We start from the raw sequence: 12,760 nt of genomic DNA, 5'->3' as shown, positions 1-12,760 counted from the left end.
GGGACAATCTCTTATGTTTGATTAAAGTTGTTATCCCCTGTGTGTATTTGCAGAATAAAGAAAGGTAAAATCCTTACAATGCTTTCTCAAAATTCAGAGTGATATAAAAGACACACAGCTGTTAAAAACAAGGAAACAGGGCCATATAGGAGTTGCTCATGCTAGGCATCACCTCACCAAACCAAGACTTAACTTAGTAACAGTTTCCCAGAAATGGAAGCCAAGCCGGTCAATCAGGACTCGCCTGATGATCCCCAGTTAGGTGATCTGTCTGATGGGCCCCTCTGTCCCCTAAGGCAGCGGTTCTCAACCTGTGGCTCGCGACCCCTTTGGCGGCCAAACGACCCTTTCACAGGGGTCGCCTAAGACCATCCTGCATATCAGATATTTACATTACGATTCTTAAGAGTAGCAACATTACAGTTACGAAGTAGCAACGAAAATAATTTTATGGTTGGGTCAGAACATGAGGAACTGTATTTAAAGGGCCAGAAGGTTGAGAACCACTGTGCCTAAGGGAAGGTAACTTCTCAATAGCCCACCCAGGTGGTGCCTCTGTGACTTCCTGCTTCTGCTCCTTTCTGCCTGGAAAGGCCTTTCCTTTTGCCCAGCTCCTCCGAGCTCCTTCCCACCTGCTTCCCTGCATGCTGCCTGCTCTGAATCCTTGGAATTTTAAAATGACCTTAGTTTATCTTTTAACAATCTAAAGCAAAGTGATTCAGAGAAGTTACCAGTAGAAGGACAAGCAAAACTCTGTGGTGCAAATACAAACAGAAAGCAGGAGTTATGGGGCTAACATCAGACAAATTAGAATTGAGGCTGAAAGGCAAGTATCACCATGAAAATATGGCCGTCATTGAATACCCATGCAACTTTGATAAGGATAGATTTCAGAAAATAAAACAGGTTTAAAGAAACAGATTAAAAATAGGATATGTTTATGTGATATTGTGAGTTATAATAGGTATAGACTGTATATTGGGTCTTCATCCCTATTTCAGGCACAGAGCTCCTAAAACCCTTGGGAATTCCTAAGAGCTGAGAGCTACACAGGACTTTTTTGTTATATTAATGAGGTGACTTTCAGAATGCCCCTTGGCAACCAAAAGATGGGAAGTATTCACCCAGAAACCAACCTTGTGATGAGAGGGTTGGAAGCCCCAACCCATACCCCACCCCCATCTCCTGGGAGGAAAGAGGGGATGGAGAGCCAATCAATTCCACTAGCCAGTGACTTAATTATTCATGACTATGGAACAAAACCTCCCTAAAACCCAAAAAGGACAGCATTTGGGGAGCTTTCTGATTGGTGAAGAAATGGAGGTGTTGGGAGTGTGTGTGGTGTTACTAGAGAGGGCATGGATGCTTCTCACCTGGCCCCAAGCCTTGCTCTGTGCACCTTTCCATCTGGCTGTTCTTGAGCTGTAACTGTTAGGTCTGATCCAATGTGGAAATCAACACCCCCTCCGGGGACCTGACCTTTAGCCCACTTCACAATGAACTTTCTTTTTGCTTAGACCACATTCCACTTGCTAAGACCATTATCTCTCCCTCAGGACCCGCCCAGGGAACGCTCCACCCAGAAAAAGCCCCCCTAGAGTCCCTTAAAATCTCTGACTCCCTGTCCCTGGGTGTTGGCCCCAATTTGGGGCCCAGCCTATCTGGTTTTCCAGATGACCTCATAAATTCATAATTCTTTACCCGTTTTGGCTTCTTGCATTCCTCCTTTGGCGACTCTCACAATAACTTTATATAATAAACCGGTAACATGGTAAGTGAAATGTTCTCTGAATTCTGTGAGGTGTTCTAACAAATTAATAAGACCCAAGCAGGTGTCCAGGAACCCCTGATTTATAGCCAATGGGTCAGAAGTTCCTGGGCTTGTGACTGGCATCTGAAGGCCGTGGCCGGGTGGGGGCGATGGCAATTTTGTAGGACTGAGCCCTGTAGTTGTGAGATCTGATGCTTCTCCAGGAATGTAGTGTCAGAACTGAGCTGAACTGTGGGACAACCTGCTGGTGCCCTGAGCATTCTTGGTGTTGATGTGAGGACAAACCTTGGCCACACATCGGAACTGGATGTTCAGAGGCCTCTTTTACTTTGTGTTGTGCAAGACAAAAAGCAACATATAAAATAGACAAGCTTAAGGATACAGAAAGCTTAAACAACAAGAACAATAAGGTAGAATTTATGTACCTGGTAATAGAATGCTCCCTTTTGTAATGTGCCAATGATCTGATCAATCACAAAATTAATAGTATAACTAGTATTCGGCTGAAGAGAAAACATTCATAAATTCCAAAGCAGAGAAAAAAATCAGGATTCTTAATTTCCATGCAATAAAAGTAGACATGAATGTTAAAAATCAGAAACTACGGAAGTCTTTGTTTTTGGAAAGTTAAACATTTTCAATGGACTGACTTGTAGGTTACAGGAACAGATGTAGGTTGCTGGAAATAGGGAACCAGAATATTTGTTAACTCTATGAACTCTGGAGCCATACCACCTGGTTTTGAATTCCAGTTTAACTTATACCAGTTTGTGTGACCTTAGCAAATCACTTAAATTCTAGGTGACTCAGTTTCCTCAACTGTAAAATGGGTATAGTAATCGCATCAACCTCATATGATTAGTATGACAGTTCTATGAGCTAATGTTTGTAAAGTGATAAAATGGATGTCTAAAACATAATAAGCATTATGGAAATGTTTTTAGATTTCAAAACGAATGAAATACACATAACAATAGATGTGATCAGTTAAAATAGGATTGAGGAAAATTTTCAATCTTATCAATGAAATTAACTGGATTAAGCTTCTGCCTTAAAAAATCCGGAAAAAACAAAGTTACCTAAAGCAGCAGGAAGAAATTAATAAAAACATGCAGAAATTACTGAGCTAGATAAATTATAAAATAATATAACTGGAAAATCAACAAAAAGCTCAAATAATATAGATACTTTTCTAGAAAAAATGAACTAAACCTGATTTCAGAAGTTAAAAATCTTCTGCCCTAACCGGTTTGGCTCAGTGGATAGAGCATCGGCCTGCGGACTGAAGGGTCCCAGATTGGATTCTGGTCAAGGGCATGTACCTTGGTTGCGGGCACATCCCCAATAGGGGGTGTGCAGGAGGCAGCTGATCGATCTTTCTAACTTTCTATCCCTCTCCCTTCCTCTCTGTAAAAAAAAAAAAAAAAATCAATAAAAAACAAACAAAAAACCTTCTATGTAAGAAATATCAAAAGACATCAAAAGATCTGCCTTTTCCAAAACCACCAGTACTAGATGATTCCACAAGAAAATGTGGGAAACCTTTGAAGAGGAGACATTTCTAAATCTATTTGGCATAGGAAAAAAAATTCAAAGTTTTAAAGTAAACACAATGTTGATAGAAAAAAAATGAGGAATTGCATGATAAAAATTAGTAAAGTTATGAATAATTAGCTAATACAATCTAACTACATTAAAAGAATAATATAATGACTAAAATGGCTTATCCCAGGAAGGCAATGATGCTTTAAAATAAGGAAATCAGTAACATAACTTATCTTATTAGTAGATCCAAGGAGAAAGTTATATGGCCATTTTCAGGTGCTGATAGGTATTTGACAATATTCACCTGTCTTGTTTTAAACACATCCCCACATAGGAACCAATGGATATTTCCTTAACATGAAAACATTTTCTCTATTTATATAGTTAGCTATTTTGCCCTAAAGCCAGCATTTTTCTTTATTTTTAATTTTTCATTTTTTAAATTACTTTCAGAGAGGAAGGGAGAGGGAGAGAGAGAGATAGAAACAACAATGATAAGAGAGAATCATCGATTGGCTGCCTCTTGCACACCCCACACGGGGGATTGAGTCCGCAACCTGGGCATGTGTCCTTGACCGGAATCGAACCTGGGACCCTTCAGTCTGCAGGCCAACGCTCTAGTTACTGAGCCAGACCAGCCAGGGCAAGCCAGCATTTTTTTTAAGAGTGAAATATTTGAGCTCTAGCTGGTTTGGCTCAGTGCATAGAGCATCAGCCTATGGACTGAAGGGCCCCAGGTTCGATTCCGGTCAAGGGCAGATGCCCATGTTGCAGGCTCGATCTTCAGTAGGGGGCATGCAGGAGGTAGCTGATCAATGATTCTCTCTGATCATGGATGTTTCTGTCTCTTCCTCTCCCTTCCTCTCTGAAACCAATTAAAAATATTTTTTTAAAATGGGTGAAATATCTGAGACATTTCTGCAAGTAATTAAAATAGTTATCATTATTGTTAGCTATTACTGTTAATCTCTTTCTGTGCCTAATTTATAAATATATAATAAAAAGGTAATATGCAAATCAAGGACAGCAGAATAACTGGTCGCTATGACATGCACCAACCACCAGGGGGCAGATGCTCAATGCAGGAGATACCCCCTGGTGGTCAGTGCACTCCCACAAGCCGGCTGATGGCTGGCGAGTGCAGTGGTGTTAAGCCAGTTGGACATCTCCTGAGGGCTTCCCCAACTGCTAAAGGGTGCAGGCCAGGCTGAGGGGACCCCTTCCCGTCCCCCTCCTCCCTGAGTGTACGAATGTCGTGCACTGGGCCTCTAGTTTATAAATAAACTTTACTATAGATATGTCTAGAAAAATACAAAGTATACCTATTCATAATTTCGGGCATTCACTGGGGGGTCTTAGAACCCCCGTGGATAAGGAGGAACTACTGTCACCACTTAGTAAATATCGCAGTCAGTATTCAAATCCAACTTATCAATTAGTGCTATTTCTGTGCCTGTCTTATCTTCCCTATGGAAATGCACATTTTTTCAAAACAGTCTAAGTCTTGATTTTTTAAAATTCTCTATTGAAGCTATCTCAATACCTTAAGCATTCTAATCACTCAATTCATATTTTTTAAAAATATATTTTTATTTATTTCAGAGGGGAAAGGAGAGGAAGAAAGAGATAGAAACACCAACGATGAGAGCGAATCATTGATTGGCTGCCTCCCGCATGCCCCACATGGGGGATCGAACCCGCAATCTGGTCATGTGCCCTGACCAGGAATCAAACTGTGACCTCCTGATTCATAGATCAATGCTCAATCACTGAGCCATATTTCATATTTATTTGAATAAATGATTAAGTGAAATTATCTAGCTGGAGTTTCTCATCTTTCTCTTTCCTGACTGGAAATATCTCTGGATCCTCATCTTTGGTAGCTTTTAATTTTAAGTTTAATTCTATTTTGAATTACAATGAGGAGCCATGGGATTGGATTAGGATATGCCTGGTTGGATTAAAATGTTACTGGCCCATCAGCCTATTCCCTTTTAGGATGGCTCCAAGTGAGAAAGCACTTTCAGATTAGTGGAAGGTAGGCTATGTATTATTCCATTCCTTCTCTTTCTTGTTAAATGTGAAATTGATAGAAAGAGAGAACTTTCTCTGTTAAAAGTTTAAAGCATTTAGTTTTTAATTGTGGGAACATTTTTTACTTTTACCTTAGAAGTTGTGATAGATGGAGTTTCCATTTCTCCTAAATTAAAATTGAATATATGTATTTATTTCATTAAAAATAAATATATATACACACACATATACATATACATATGCACCTATATCTTCAGCTAGTTTTGCTATGTTGTCATGTTGAAAGTTTTAAAGCAAATGATTTTAAATTGTTGTTTGTTGATATTTAGAGAGACAGAGGGAGAGAGAGCGAGAGCGAGAGAGAGAGAGAGAGAGAGTGAGAGAGATTTGTTGTTCCACTTGTTGATGCATTCATAGGTTGCCTCTTGTATGTGCCCTGACCAGAGATTGAACCTGAAACCTTGGTCATATCAGGATGATGCTCTAACCATCCAAGCTACTTGGGCAAGGCTGTTAAAGGAAGATTTTTATGATGAAAAAAAATCTTTTTATTTTAAGGGAAACTGAAGGAGTAGACCAGAGTTGGACATAAATGGTTTTGGAGGATGTTGACAGATTGGATAGAGATGGTGCTGAGAGAATTCAATTTGTGATGAAACACATAGAGCCAGACCTGCAATCCATGCTGCTTCATTTTGAGGTTGAGTCTGAAGGGAAAGCATATTTTTGGATCTTGGAAAATGTTCATGTAAAATTGAGATTTCATATTATTGGACAATTGCCTTTTTATTCCTCCATCCTTTTTTAAAATTTTTATTGATTAATTTTTATTGATTACATCTGTGTCCTTATCTCCATATTACCCCCCTCTCCCGCCACTCATGCCCTCACCCGCCTGTAGTCTGTGTCCATTAGTTAGGCATATATATATATATATATATATATATATATATATATATGCATATGTATATATATACACACACAGTGGGGCCTTGACTTACGAGTGTCCCGACTAATGAGTTTTTCGAGATACAAGCCATCTCTCGGCCGATTTTTTGCTTTGAGTTGCGAGCTAAAATTCGGGTTACAAGCCAGCTTCAGATACCCCCCACTAGTTGGCACAGCGAAAGTCACAGTGAACGCCACAACATCAGCCCAGCATCACGTGTCTCACTCGTTCACTTTTTGATTTGACATAACGAGTAATTTGAGTTACGAGCTCCGTCACGGAACGAATTAAACTCGTAAGTCAAGGCCCCACTGTATATATATTTAAATTTATACCATGGAATGTTATGCAGCAGTGAAAAAAGAAGAATCTCTTACCCTTTGAGACAGCATGGAGGGACCTGGAGAGGATCATGTGAAGTGAAATAAGTCAGTCAGAGAAAGACAAGTATCACATGATCTCACTCATACGTGGAATCTAAGTAACAAAATAAACTGATGAACGGAGTGGATCCAGAGACATGAAAGCATGGAACAGTGTGTGGAATCTCAGAGGGAAGGAGGGGGAGGGTGAGTGGGAGTAATCAACCAGGACCTTGTATGCATATATGCATGGCCCATGGACACAGATGAGGCCATGCATATATGGGGTGATAATGGCCTGGGGCAGGGGGCAGGCTGGAGGGGGTTAATGGGAGACAAATGGGGACATATGTAATGATTTCAACAATAAAGAATTATGTTTTAAAAAAAGAATTAAGGATTGGCAAAAAAATGTTCAAAAGAAATTAAAGCAAGACTATTTACATTTAAAATATAGTTCTTTATTGATTTCAGAGAGGAAGAAAGAGGGAGAGAGAAATAAAAACATCAATGATGAGAGAGAATCATTGATTGGCTGCCTCCTGCACGCCCCCTACTGGGGATTGAGCCCCCAACCGGGGCATGTGCCCTTGAGAGGAATCCAGCCTGGAACCCTTCAGTCCACAGGCTGATGCTGTACCAGTGGTTCTCAACATTCCTAATGCCGTGACCCTTTAATACAGTTCCTCATGTTGTGGTGCCCCCCAACCATAAAATTATTTTCGTTGCTACTTCATAACTGTAATTTTGCTACTGTTATGAATCGTAATGTAAATATCTGATATGCTATATTTGTTTTCTGATGGCCACGACCCACAGGTTGAGAAACTCCAATCCACTGAGCCTAACTGGTTAGGACAAGACTATTTACATTTAAAGTGGAGTCTAACATGTTTAAATCTTTACCTTTTGTTTTGGTGATTATTTTTTTTATTTTATTTGGTCAAATTTTCAGTTTATTGAGGCATTTATGGGGTTTTGTGTATTTTCATATTCAGCTTTCAAAGAAATACTTTCACTGAAAATAGTTTTCTTTAGTGAGATGATAAAACAAGGTTTACTAGCAGTGATAAAGAACATTTTGGAGCATGTGGTTGATCAATTACATTGGACCTGATTGAATAAAATTGTTTTTTCATTCACATCTATCATACTAATATTTTTTAATGAACTGTCAATGAAAATATCCCATTTGTTTTGTGCAAGAAACTGCTGAATCTTGGATGTAGTTTCTGAATGAATTGGCAAGTTGGGAGATATTTTTATAATTGTAGTTGCTAGAGTTCTAGTTCGAATAGGTGGTGCTGTGTGACAGAGGTGAGAAGTTATGTTGTTGTGGTGGTTAATATTTATGTGTTCGATAATAGTCGCTTCATGCAGTTCTCTGGCAACCTTAGCTGTATTCAGAGCAGACTTTGGGATTTGGGGAGTTTGGTGCTTATTTATTTAAAACCTTAGCATCTGAGGAACATGGCATCTAGACACTAAGATTTAAAATAATGACCTTTCATCCAGTGTGAAAAAATATATTTCAAAAATATATTGTTTACATGGAATCCACAGACAGAGCAGGCCTAGCTAAGAAACTCAAAACCAGGAGTCCATAGCATTGTAATGTCCACTCCTGTCCAGCAGGTGGCGGGGGTTGGTGTTCCAGGAAAAATACCCACATTTTGGGGAAAAGCTGAAAGTATCTGGCCCAGGCACCAAGGATTTTGAGGATTTGGAGTGAAAATATTTGAAGAAACCTTTATACAACCAAGTTATGTCATTAAAAAAAAAAAATCAGTGATTCTATATGTGATAAAAACGCTGGGAACCATTCAGTACCTACTGGAGCAGGAGTGTGGAGGGTCGCTGGGCACTCGGAGGACATGGACCTTTACAGCATCAACTACCTGCACTTCGGGGAGCCCAAAACGTGGTGCGCGGTGCCCCCAGAGCACGGCCCGCGCCTGGAGCGCCTGGCCAGGGAGCTTTTCCCGGGCAGCTCTCGGGGCTGCGAGGCCTTCCTGCGGCACAAGGTGGCCCTCATCTCGCCCACTGTCCTCAAGGAGAACGGGGTCCCGTTCAGCCGCATCACTCAGGAGGCTGGAGAGTTCATGGTGACCTTTCCCTATGGCTACCACGCTGGCTTCAACCATGGCTTCCACTGTGCGGAGGCCATCAACTTTGCCACCCTGCGATGGGTCGACTATGGCAAAGTGGCCTCTCAGTGCAGCTGCGGGGAGGCCCGGGTGAGCTTTTCCATGGACGTGTTCGTGCGCCTCCTGCAGCCCGAGCGCTATGAGCGGTGGAAACGCGGAGAGGACCGGACTGTTGTGGACCACGTGGAGCCCACGGCGCCGGGCAGCCAGGAGCTGAGCGTCTGGAGGGAGGGCAGGGCGGCCTGGAGATCTGCGCTGGGCCTGAGGCACCTGCAGCCCCTTTGGGCCACGCACACCCCTTGATCAGTGGGCACTGGCCATGGGTCCCGCGGCCACCAAGGCTTCCGGGTTTTGTGCGCGAGCCAAGCCTGCGCCCCCCGCTGGCCCTGGGTTCTGCCTCTGCTGCCCAGCCCGCGGCTGCCGCGGCCCTCTGCTCCTTGAAGCCAGACCCATCCTCACAGCCAACCTCGGGCCCACCTGCCCAGCCCAGACAACTGGCACAGGTGGTGGTGGAAGTGGTCGTCGTCCTCAGGAACAGGGGACTCGAGTGGATTGTTCAGGCCCCGGCTAAGAGGCGCCGCCTAGTGGGCGCAGTGGGCAAACTCCGGATCCCACTGGGGCATCACAGAGGTGTCCACAGCATCGATGAGGCGTCCCATGTCCTTGGACAGCTGCTGGGCCTCCACCACGTCCCGGCTGCCCCGACTCAGTCGCTCTGTGGCTGCTTCCACCTCCTGGGCCAGGCTCTGGCCCACTTCTCGGGCCCGCTCCCCAGTGATGGCCAGCAGGCGGTGGTGCCCTTTTTGAGCTGGCAATCCCCAGCAATGACCAGGTCTCCTACAGCCCCTGTGTCAGCAAGTGCGTCCCACAGCACAGCTCCACAGAGGTCTGCAGTGCAGCCTGAGAAGCTGGGTCCAGTGCCTGGGCCACGGGCACCCCCACTGACACCACCCGCACTGGGTCTGGGTTCACCTCATCCCGGCAGCGCAGGCCAGGGACATGGGCACTGTGTGCCAGGGCTACCTCCTCCATGGACACGGCCTCGTCCTGCTGCACAGCCTCCTGCACCGTGCTCTCCACTGCCCGGAGCTGCTCTGGGGTGAGCAGGGCCTGGGTGGCCACGGCAAAGCGCAGCCGCTCGGGGTTGAGATGGGAGCCTCGCTGTTCTGTGCAAGGGCCCAGGGCCCAGGGCCTGCCGCAGCGCCCAGTTTAGCAGGTGGATGGCCGAGTGCTTCTCCATGCAGCCTAGACGCCAGGACCTATCCACGTGCAGCTGCACCGCATCCCCCACCTTCAGGCACTCAGGGGCCACAGCCTCACACAGGATGAAGCCTCCACACACCTGGGCCTGTGCAACCGGGAACAGCACATCCTGCTGCCCCACCCGTACCAGGTAAGCTTGGTCTGAAGCCTGACCCCCTGTTCAGCGTAGAGGTTGGTTCTGTCTAAGAGGATGCCACAGCGCTGGCCTTGCCCCACAGAGGCCTCGGCTGTTCAGTCCTCTGTCTGTAGCTGGAGCTCCTGGGCCTCGCAGGTGCCAAGCTCATAACCTGCACGGGGTCGAAGGCAGTAGTGGTACCTGGGCCTGTCATCGGTTGGGGGCAGCCCTCGGCGCTGCAGCTCCCCCAGCGCATGGGTGTTGAGCCGCAGTCCCTGCTCCTCAGCTGGCTCAGCCTGCTGGGCCCGGTGCTGGGCCTCCTCCTGGGTCGCTGCGCCAGCCCAGCAGAGTCCAGCTGCACCCCTTTCTCCTCCAGCATCAGCTCTACCAGGTCCAGTGGGAGCCCCAGGCTGCCAGACATTGACAAGGACCAGGCCACGTCGGCAGGGAGCACATCAGAAGGTCCCAGGCGCCTCAGGGTCCGATCGATGATCCGCCGACCAACACCGCTGCAGGGAGGCCAGGAAGGCTGCCTCGTCCTCCAACACCAGGTTGGCTGTCTGGGCTGAGTTCTGCAGCTCTGGGTAAGTGTCTCCCTGGAGGAGGTGACAGGGCAGTGTCTCCACCACTACCGGTACCAGGCTGCCTAGGAAGCCGGGTGATGCCCACAAGACCTCTATAAGAACCTCACGGCTCGACGGAGGGTCCGACAAAGAACCAGCGGGGTGCCCGACAGGAATCGAACCTGGGATCCTTCAGTCCGCAGGCCCACGCTCTCTCCACTGAACCAAACCAGCTAGGGCATCCTCTGCGACCTCTTAAAGCAATCTTTCTCAACTTGGGAATTAGCACATAGCGAGCTTTTACCTTTTGGGATAATCTGAAAACAAAAACAAACAGAAAACACAGCGAACACAAGCCTGTTTGGGGGACCGCCTTATACCTCTGTGTGGGCCTGTGTTGAATTCCCATTTGCCTGTGTGAATTCCTGCCTTCTATGGAGCCATCGCCTTGCAGAGACAGGGGTTTGGTTACTGTTATTTGCTTCTGAGAGTCTCATGCCCTGATTCTCCATGGACTGAAGACAACCTCTGAATCTAGCTTGTACCCCTTGTTTACATCTCTCCTGAGCCTTTTGACCTTGTTTTCGTTGGCTGTCAATTCTCATCAGCTGTTTTATTTCCTCAGTTCTTTGTGAATTTGAAGTGTAGGGAAAGTGGAGACACAGGGTTCTCTGTGTTCCTACGGTTTTGAGGTTGTACAAGTCATTTTATAAAAAACTGACCAGGTAATAAAATCAGTCTCCTCTCAAATATCCCTCCCTTCTTAACTCTAGGTTCTAGCACCTTCCTTCCCAATATCCTGGAGGAAAACGCAGCATTAGAACAAAATGCAATCGCAAATGTTGCAAAAGATGCTGTATTTCATGTAGTTGAGCGAAGAGATGAGGGAAATGGCAGGTCATGGACAAATGGGGACAGGGCAGGAAGAAATTCAGAAATTCATAAATTGACAGAACCTGGCTGGAGAACCTGACTAGAGAACCTGGCTGGGCTGCTGATCAAGAGAATGCTGTCTCCTTGTCATTCCTTCTTTGCCGACTCCATCCACACCTATGGGAACCCCTGGACCTGCTGGTGTTGGACCCCAACATATGGCACTGCGGAGTCACGGGGACTGGCGGCACCACCAGGCCGCGCTCTTCTTCCTGGACAACATCTCCCTGGACAGGCAGCCTGAGCCTGGGCCGGGTCAGCGAGACTCTCCCGCCGCCTCCACAGCTGCTGCCACTAGGCCCTCCTGACAGCATGGTCAGGGTCTGCTCAGCCCCGCACCCGCGCCCTCCCTGCTGGCCTCGGCCTGGGTGCGCTGTGCCCCAGAAGGCTAGTTGCCTACCAGCGCTGCTCCCTCCAGTTCCTGGAAGACACCGTGGGATGTCCCTTGGCTCAAAGAACCGAGCACATACCCGGATCCCCCAGACACAAGGGCCTAAAGAAGCAGGATCGTGCTGAGCTGCACCAAGCGGTCCCTGTGTGCGGCCTTGTCCGTCCTGCCTTATGGAGAAGGCCTGCAGGTCAGTGACCTGAGGCTGGACAGCCAGAAGCAGAGACATCCGTCCGGTGGCGTGTCTGTTTCTTCCGAGATGTAGCAGAAACTCACTTATTACTGTTTTGGATTGCCATTGTTTTATTTCCAAACAGGGACCCTTAGAAGGAGCAGTGCAGACAATTTGGGTACCAGAGTATTACGTGAGTCACCACAATGGACCCAGAGAAGCTCCTTGTCGCATCGTCCCAAAGACTTAGATTTGTCCCGATGACAGAAAAGCGGAAAAAAGAAGAAAAGGAAGGCTGTGCAAGGGACTGAGGTGCCAACATGGTGTCAGCTAAAGAAGATAACAACTGATGCCCAGCAGATGGTAGAAAAGCAAGAAGTGGAAGCTACTCTCTCAGCCAAGTCTGAGGACTCTGAGTAAATCAGCAAAAGAAGCTTGCATTTAGCAGAAACTCACTTATTGCTTTTTGCATTGCCATTTATTTATTATTCTTACTAGCTTTAAAAATGTTATGTCCA

The 12,760-nt window shown here is 45.9% G+C and overlaps 2 pseudogenes across 2 annotated transcripts; one reads left to right on the top strand and one right to left on the bottom strand.

Annotated features, from left to right (window-relative positions):
• Window positions 1-213: 213 nt before the first annotated feature.
• On the top strand, window positions 214-9,419 carry LOC308525518 (lysine-specific demethylase 4D-like; annotated as a pseudogene). Its single transcript has 2 exons — window positions 214-262; window positions 8,489-9,419. The product of its transcript is annotated as a lysine-specific demethylase 4D-like (transcript).
• Window positions 9,420-9,422: 3 nt separating this feature from the next.
• On the bottom strand, window positions 9,423-12,299 carry LOC308525517 (alanine--tRNA ligase, mitochondrial-like; annotated as a pseudogene). Its single transcript has 3 exons — window positions 12,083-12,299; window positions 11,054-11,066; window positions 9,423-10,968 (listed from the first exon to the last, which is right to left on the bottom strand). The product of its transcript is annotated as an alanine--tRNA ligase, mitochondrial-like (transcript).
• Between the last annotated feature and the right edge of the window lie 461 nt (window positions 12,300-12,760).

Source organism: Myotis nattereri (assembly GCF_964212035.1).
Source record: "Myotis nattereri genome assembly, chromosome: 9".
NCBI classification, from domain to species: Eukaryota; Metazoa; Chordata; class Mammalia; order Chiroptera; family Vespertilionidae; genus Myotis; species Myotis nattereri.
The sequence above is the reverse complement of the archived record's forward strand: the minus strand, read 5'-3'. Positions and strand labels throughout refer to the sequence as shown.